Consider the following 9,297-nt stretch of genomic DNA (forward strand, 5'->3'; position numbering starts at 1 on the left):
TGATCACATCAACACACCAGGTCGACGTGAAACAGAAGGATGCCTGGGACGAAGGATGCCTGAAACCACCGACGAAGAGGACTCCTTTTGGGGCCGCAAGACCTCGCTTTGGGAAGCGCAGACTTCCGTGGAGCAAGGCTTGGCCCCGGGGGCTTTGTGGAGGGCCCGCCACAAGCCCCGAGCCAGCCCCAGCGAGTCCTGGTGAGGTAGGGGTGCCCAGTTTGCCAAAGGGATTTGCGGCTGTCACCAGCCAATAGGCTCCGGCGTTTCTTCAGCATCCGGATGGCGGTGAGACGAACCCTGTGATTGGAGGAGCGGGCCCCACCCCCAACCCCCACCCCCGACTCTTGTCCTCTGGAGTTGGGAAGCCCGGGGCGCTGGCTCCAGCTGCGAACCCGGGCTTAGTCACTAATGAGCTCGCCGCCCGCCCTAATGCCGGGCGGAACGGCACTAAACCCTTGCTGCGGGCTCACTCCCGGGCAGGGTCGGGCCGTCATGGGTCGGGGCTTGGCCGGGCGCTCCTCCCTCGCCCCGCTCACGCCACGCGGTTCACCCCTCCCCAGCCCGGGGCCCCCAGCATCACCACGGAGGGCCAGAGGAAGGGCTCCGGCAGCTCTTCTGGTCCAGGCCGACATCCCCGTGTCACAGATGGGAAAACTGAGACCCAACAGGAAGGAACTTACCCAGGGTCAGCAGAGCTGGACTCTCTGTGGAATTCTGGTCACCCGACTGTCATCGCCTGTTCCCGTCTAGACTAAACTAGTGGCTTAGTGCTTAGGTCAGACCCTGGCACATAGTAAGTGTTGAGTGAACCTGGGCCTTTGGGGTCATTCCAGAATTCCACAATGAACAGGGGAAAAAGACAAGACTGTGGCTGAAGACTTAGTGGGAGAAGCGAGGGGGTGGAATATTCTGGAAAGTGCAGAATAGACCAGTAAAATGTGCCTATTTTATACGAATATTTGCTAGAAATACCAACACTACTGTCTTTGGAACCAGAATTTGCCCATTTTTCTTTTCTTTTGCTTTCACTTTGTAAAATGTAAACTCATATTTCCAGTATCAAGCCCTGGGCTGGCAATTTGCTTGCATATTTCATTTAATCCTTTTAGCTGGAGATTATATTATCCTTGTTTTACAGATGAGGAAACTAGTTGGAATCAGAGATATTAGGTCACTTGCCCAAGATCACGTAGCTGGAAAGAGAACTGAAAAAAATTTTTTTTTTATGCAGCAGGTTCTTATTAGTTATCTGTTTTATACATATTAGTGTATATATGTCAATCCCAATCTCCCAGTTCATCCCACCACCACCACCTCCCCCCAACCCCGCGTTCCCCCCTTGGTGTCCATACATTTGTTATCTATATCTGTGTCTCTATTTCTGCCTTGCAAACCGGTTCATCTGCACCATTTTTCTAGATTCCACATATATGCGTTAATATACGATATTTGGGGACGTCCCTGGTGGCGCAGTAGTTAAGAACCTGCCATGCCTGCCAATGCAGGGAACACAGGTTCAAGCCCTGGTCCTGGAAGATCCCACATGCCGCGGGACAGCTAAGCCCATGTGCAAAAACTACTGAGCCTACATGCCTGGAGCCCGTGCTCTGAAACAAGACAAGAAACCACAATGAGAAGCCTGCACACCGCAATGAAGAGTAGCCCCTGCTTGCTGCAACTAAAGAAAGCCCGCACGCAGCAACGAAGACCCAATGCAGCCAAAAATAAAAATAAATTAAAAATAAATAAATTTATAAAAAAAAAAATATATATATATACATTTGTTTTTCTCTTTATGATTTGCTTCACTCTGTATGACAGTCTCTAGGTCCATCCACGTCTCTACAAATGACCCAATTTCGTTCCTTTTTATGGCTGAGTAACATTCCATTGTATATATGTACCACATCTTCTTTATCCATTCGTCTGTCGATGGGCATTTAGGTTGCTTTCATGACCTGGCTATTGTAAATAGTGCTGCAATGAACATTGGGGTGAATGTGTCTTTTTGAATTATGGTTTTCTCTGGGTATATGCCCAGTAGTGGGATTGCTGGGTCATATGGTAATTCTATTTTTAGTTTTTTAAGGAACCTCCATACTGTAGAACTGAGATTTAAACCCAAGTCTGTGCTTTTTTTCCAACTGAATTGAACTAAAAGTCTTTTGAGAGCTTTCAGACTTGAAGTTCTGTGGCTCTGCTGGGTTATTTAAGATTTTTGAATTGATCTTTTTGAAAAGGGCAAAGTCAGCTCTTCTGCAGCCTGGTACCTGAGTCTGTTCCCAGCCTCTCTGCCCTGGTCAGCCCACAGCTGCCAAGGGGAAGCACCACTCTGATTCCCCAGCCTCCTCTGGAGGCTGGTCCTTGATGGAAAATATCCCAGGAAACATGCAAGAGTTTGTACAGCAAACAGCCACTTGTCCAGTTATAGCAGAGAGAACATGAAACTGGAACTCAGGAGAACTGGACTATTAGTCTCATACAAGTCAATTCCACAGATCTTTCCTAATGTTGTGTGACAGATACTGTCCTGGGATTGGAGATAGAACAACAAATAAGACACTTCCACTCTCTGCTCCTCAGTCTCCCCATGTGTAAAATGAGAGCATATGACTGGGTCAGAGATGGCAACATACATAGCACACAGGCCACTTCTCTCCCTTCCAGCTCTCATGGCAGACATTGCTAATTGATCCCAGTGTGCTTTCCTGCTGAAACACATCTCAGCCTCAGCTACGTAACTCCCAACAGCCACCAAACGCCAAGGATAGAAGTGCCAGAGAAGATGAAATATTTTGCCTTCCCACGACTAAGGCAGCTCAGGTTCTGCCCAGCTCTGCCAGTTCAGCCAATATCTTCCAATTCTCCCAGAGCCCCCAGCCCTGTGATTTGTCTGCTCCTGGAAAGGATCCTCCATCATGATGGGTAAGACCGCTGGGCCAAGCCAGAGAGCCACAGGGCAGCCTCCTTCTGCCTCTTTCCTGGTGGTGAGAGGAAGGAGACTTAGCAAGCCCCCTAAAGACCTGATCCCCAACGCAGCACCTCCTAGCAGGGCTGCTTCCCAACCCTCCCCAGGGAGGCTTAGCACTCCTGCAATCATACATCGTCCACCTGCCCCCCAAGACCACATTGGCTCAGACCAAAGTTGCGAAAGGAAAGAAGTAGGAAGTAGGAGCCAGGGAGGAATCCCACAGAATTGTAGCTTTTCCATATCCATCATGTTGTTGCATACCTCCAAGCCTTTACACATGCAGTTCCCTCTACTCTGACTGCTCTGCCCCCTTGTCTGCCTGAGGAACTCTTATTCATTCCTTGAAACTCTGTTCACATATCCTCTCCTTTGGGAAGCCTTCCTTGCCCTCCCTCTAAGCAGTCACCCACTTCTTCTTGGGTATGATGTCTGTGCCCTGTGCACACACTTATCATTTCTGCTGGCCCTTGTAGTGATTTGCACACTTGTCTATCTCTCTCTCTGCACTGCAAACTCCTTGAAGGCAGAACTATGTCTTATTCCACCAGGGCCTTGGCACAGAGTGCGAACTCACTAAATATTTGTGGACCTGTTGATCCAACCCCAAACCCTACCACCTGAAAAGTTTAAAATACCCCAAGCTGATGAGCCAGGGTCAAGTATCATTATCCCCAGTTTGCAAGTGACTCAGCTCAGGTAGAGAGGCATGTCAAAAAGTCACCTGCTCATGCCACTAGTTAAATCAGGGCAAGGATCTGGGTGTCCAAGTTCCCCAACATTCCAAGGAGGGGACGTGTTCCCTCCCTTTAATGCTGCATAAGAGTTGACCAACCCTGAGTGTTCATTCATGTCTTTTCACTGTTTATATTCTGAGGCTGGAGCAGTTAATCCAAGTGGTAAGAGCTACATACACATGCTACCATAGTCAAAAGTTTGCACCATTTGTTCCAGCAAATGCCTTTCAAGAAATCAAAAAACAAAGTGCTAATATCCTTAACAAGCAAAAAGCTGTTACAAATAGATAAAAATAATAACTCAGTAGAAAAATAGATAAAAGTCACAAACAGGCAAGCCTCACGATTTCAAATCAATTCAACAATTATTCATTGAGCAACTACTGCATGCCAAGCACTGTTCAAGACATTGGAGGTGCATAGTGAACAAGACAAGGTCCCTGCTCTCATGGAATAACCTAGTGAGAAGGAGACAGGCAATAAGGTACAAATAAACATATATATCTCATACAGCAGGCAGTGATAACTACTATGTAGCAAAGTAAAATACGGTGTTATGGGGACTTCCCTGGAGGTCCAGTGGTTAAGACTCTGCTCTTCCACTGCAGGAGGCACGGGTTTGATCTCTGGTCGGGAACTAAGATCCTACATGCCGCGCGGCGCAGCCAAATAAAAACATTTTTTTTAAGCTTTGGTTAAAAAAAAAAAATACGGTGATATGATGAAGGCGACGGAGCTACTCTAGTTGGGATGGTCAGGAAAGATCTCTCAAGAAGGCGCTGAATACTTGGAGCGCAGACAATTGTCTGACAAAGTTTGTGTACTATACTATATTTTTCTTGGTTTTCTATCTGGTCACTTTTTATAGGAGTTCAGAACTGTTAATAGTTTGAATGTGTTCAGTATTACATGGTTAATATTTTATCAGAAAGTTATTGCCTTTGCCTTGAAATTGTTTTATTATTTGAAAGTTGTTGTCTTTTTATATTACTTTGGAAAATTTGCTATGCTGAAAGTGTACTTCATCTAGGAAACACTTTTTAATAATAAACTAGCCTCTGGCTTTTAGAGTAACAGCCGGTGGAAAATAATTGCTTATACGAAGTTTGTTAAACCTGACTTTGCTAGACTAGAACTATTCCTTTATTGATAGATGACTTGACCTTAATAATACAAACCCAAGAACATAGTGTTTTTCATCATTTTCTACTTTTATAAAGAAAGAAATATTTTTGGAAAGAAATGTTATTTGTAGTAAAAGGTAATAACAATTTAAGTGATGCCTTTATATTTTAAAAAATAAAAGTAGTCTAAGTTTAAAAAAAAAAAAAAAAGAAGGTGCTGAACTATTTACAATAGCCAAGACATGGAAGCAACAAAAGTTTGCTTCCATCAACAAATGAATGGATAAAGAAGATGTGGTACATATACACAATGGAATACTACTCAGCCATAAAAAAGAATGAAATAATGCCATTTGCAGCAACATGGTTGGACCTAGAGATTATCATATTAAGTGAAGTCAGACAGAGAAAGACATATCATAGGATATCATTTATATGTGGAATCTTAAAACTGATATAAATGAACTTATTTACAAAACAGAAATAGACTGGGAATTCCCTGGCTGTCCAGTGGTTAGGACTTCGTGCTTCCACTGCAGAGGGCACGGATTTGATCCCTGGTCGGGGGACTAAGATCCCACATGCTGTGCAGCATGGCCAAAAAAAAAAAACAGAAATAGACTTACAGACATAGAAAACAAACTACTTATGGTTACCAAAGGGGACAGCAGGGTGGGGGGAGAGATAAATTAGGAGTTTGGGATTAACATATACACATTACTATACATAAAATAGATAAATAACAAGGACCTACTGTATAGCACAGGGAACCATGTTCAATATCTTGTAATAAACTATAATGGAAAATAATCTGAAAAAGAATATATATGTATACATATATACATATATATGTATGTATATACGTATGTATAACTGAATCACCTTGCTGTATACCTGATACTAACACAACATTGTAAATTAACTATACTTCAATTTTTTTTAATGGTTTAAAAAAAAAGAAAGTGCTGAGATCTGAATGACAAAAACACTCCAGAAGAGGGACCAGTGAGGTAGTACAAGGTCTCTAAGTAGGAATGAGTTCAATGTTCAGGACGCCAAAAGAAGGCCCGTGTGGCCAGAGAGAAGTGGGCAAAGAGGGAAGTGTAGAGTACAGGAGGGGTCACGTGTGCAGGGCTCAGTAAGCTGGAGGGAGAGTTCAGATATGACGGAGGTGGGAAACCATCAGAGGCAGGAGAAAGACATGATCTGGTTGCATTTTTTTTTTTAATCACTTTGGCTGCTGTGTGGGAAGTTGACAAAAGTGGGGCCAGAGGGGAAGCAGGGAGCGCCGTTAGGAGGCACCCATGTCAGTCCAGGGGAGAAGTGATGAGGACTTGGAGTCAGGTGAACGTCTGGAGGTGAGGGTGGTAAGGATTCAGGATGTTTTGGGGAGAAATTGACAGGATTTGCTGATAACGGACTGGATTTGGGGATGAGGGGGAAAGAGGAATCAAGGATACTGTATATACTTTGCCTGGGGTAGGTGGTGGTATTTTTCTTGGATGGGAAAAATGGCGGAAGGTGGGGCAGGGGGCGGGTGGCAGGAGCTGGTTTGGACAGAAGTTTGGATCTTAGTTCCCCGACCAGGGATCAAACCCCTGCAGTGGAAGCGCACAGTCTTAACCACTGGATGGCCAGGGAAGTCCCCAGAGGTTTTAAAATAATAGTATTAGCTAACATTTGTTGAGCTTTTCCTCTGTGCCTGGCATGCTTTATATCAGGGGTTTGAGGCCAGATAATTCTTTGTCGTGGGGCTGTCTTGAACACTGTAGGATGTTTAGCAACATCCCTGGCCTGTGCCCACTAAATGCCAGTAGCGCACATGCACACACACACACAGGCACACACTCAGTTAGACAACCAAAAATGTCTCCAGACATTGCCTAATGATCCCCTGGGGTAAAATCACTCCTGGTTGGGAACGTTGCTCTACATAGATTCTCTCGTATAATCCTCGCAAACACCCTATGAATTTGGTTATCATCCCCAATTTACAGGTGAGGAAAACTGAGGCCCAGAATAGTTAAGTTCTTTTTTGGCCAGGGTAGGCTGGAGTGCCCACTGACCATCCATGGAGAGATACTGATCAGGCAGGTATATGGATGCAGCTGGGGTTCGAGGGGCAGTTAGGGTGAAAAGAGAGAGCCTGCAATTGGTAGTCACTGGGGTCTAGATGGAATTGACACCAGGGGCTGGGGGAGGTCACCTGAGAAGGTAATGTCCCCTCTCTTTTTTTTTGGCCGTGCCACGCAGCTTGCAGAATCAGTTCCCTGACCAGGGATTGAACCCAGGCCACGGCAGTGAAAGCCCAGAATCCTAACCACTAGGCCACCAGGGAAGTCCCCCCTCTCTTCTTCTGAAACACTTCATTCCTCCTGTTGTCTCTCCTGTCTCCTGCATCACCAGTTTCTCTTTCTTTTCTGAATCATCCCCATAAGCAAACACAGAAAGTGTCACCCTCCCTTGATCTCACCTCCCCCTCCAGCTCCCACCCAATTTCTCTGCTCCCCTTCATAGCAACATTCTTGAAATAGTTGGTATTCTGTCTCTTCAAAACATCATCTCCCATTCTCCCCTCCACCCACTATAATTGGGCGTCCATCCAACACACCACTAAGATTGCCCCCATGCCACCAAACCCACTGGTCACCCCTCTGTCCTCATCTTACTGGCCCTCTCAGCAGCCTCGGACAAGGTTGGCCTCCCTCCCTCTTGAAGCACCTTCTTTCCTTGGCATCCACAATAATCCCACACTGTCTCAGCTCTCCTCAACTCCTCTGTTCCTCCTCCAAATTTTAAAAGGGCCCAGGGTCCCAGGCCCCCTTCGCTTCCTAGTTACACAAAAGAAAAAAATATAGATAGCCAGTACACAAAGAAAAATGTGCTCAGCCCCAACTATAACAAAAGAAATGACCAATGAAACAAATGAAATGTATTTTTAATTTATCACAATGTCAAAGATTCAAAATGTTAGGTATTAGTATAGATACGGGGGGAAAAAGGCGCTTTCATTCACTGTTGGTGAGAAAGATAAATGGTATCTCTTTTGGAAGGAGTTTCTCAATAGCAATCTGTAGATACATAAAATAGAAAAGAATGCTCAATCCTCTGCTTTGTCCTAAAATTTTTTTTGACATAATTTCAGATTTACAGAAAAGTTGCAAGAATAAAACAAAGAATTTGCAGATGCCCTGCATCTAGATCAACCAGAGTCCCCAAATAGTAACATCTTACTACATTAGTGTTCTCTCTCTCCTATTTATTTATAGTTTACATACACTTATACACTATATATTTGTTTATAGTTTATATATTAATATTTGTTTATTTTCCCAAACCATTTAGTAGTAAGTTGCAGGCATGATGTTCTTTTACCATAAATACTTAAGTATCTATTTCCTGTAAGTATGGAATTCTCTTCCATAACCACAATAGTTATCAAAATCAGGAAATTAGCATTGATACAACACTCTAACCCATGGATCTCATTGGGATTTCACCAATGTCAAAATAACATCCATTTCAGCTAAAGAAAACTCAAGGTCATGTATCACATCCAGTCATCATATGTTTTTGGTGTCCCTTAATCTGGAGCAGTTTCTCAGACTTTCTTTGTGCTTCATGACACTGACATTTTTGAAGAATCCAGGCAATTTTTTTCATAGAATGTTCCTTAGTTTGGGTTTGTCTGATGTTCCCAGGGCTTGGCAAGCTACAGCTCACAGGCCAAATCTGGCCCACTGATCATTTTTCTACAACCCATGAGCTAAGAATGGTTTTAACATTTTTAACTGGTTGCAGGGACAGGGGATCAAAAGAAGAATATTCCATGACACGTGAAATTTAAATAAACTCAACTTCCCTGGTGGTGCAGTGGTTAAGAATCCACCTGCCAATGCAGGGGACATGGGTTCGAGCCCTGGTCCAGGAAGATCCCACATGCTGCAGAGCAACTAAGCCCATGCGCCACAACTACTGAGCCTGTGCCCTAGAGCCTGCAAGCCACAACTATTGAGCCCGAGTGCTGCAACTACTGAAGCCCGTGCGCCTAGAGCCCCTGCTCCGCAATGAGAGAAGCCACTGCAATGAGAAGCCTGCGCACCGCAAGGAAGAGTAGCCCCCGCTTGCTGCAACTAGAGAAAGCCTGTGAGGAGCAACGAAGACCCAACGCGGCCAAATAAATAAATAAATAATAAATAAATAAACCTTAATTTAAAAAAAAAATTAAATGAAACTCAGTTTCTATGTCCATAAATAAAGTTTCACTGGAACACAACCACACCCGTTCGTTACATTCTGTCCATGGCGCTTTCACCCTCCAATACGGAGTTGAGTAGTTACGACACAGAGTCATCCTCTCATCACTTTGCCTGGCTGCCCAGAGCTCGACAAATTAATGGCACAGCTGACAGCATGCATATCACCGTAGTGCAGCCTTTTATGTTTTTATTACCAGTGCACATCC

General features: G+C 44.5%; 1 long non-coding RNA gene across 1 annotated transcript; it reads left to right on the top strand.

Annotated features, from left to right (window-relative positions):
- Positions 1-402: 402 nt before the first annotated feature.
- On the top strand, positions 403-5,449 carry LOC309638903. The gene is made up of 2 exons (XR_014251383.1): positions 403-4,484; positions 5,047-5,449. It is a non-coding gene; the product is annotated as an uncharacterized lncRNA (long non-coding RNA).
- The last annotated feature ends 3,848 nt before the right edge of the window (positions 5,450-9,297 follow it).

This window comes from Balaenoptera physalus (genome assembly GCF_965194825.1).
Source record: "Balaenoptera physalus genome assembly, chromosome: 1".
Classification (NCBI taxonomy): domain Eukaryota; kingdom Metazoa; phylum Chordata; class Mammalia; order Artiodactyla; family Balaenopteridae; genus Balaenoptera; species Balaenoptera physalus.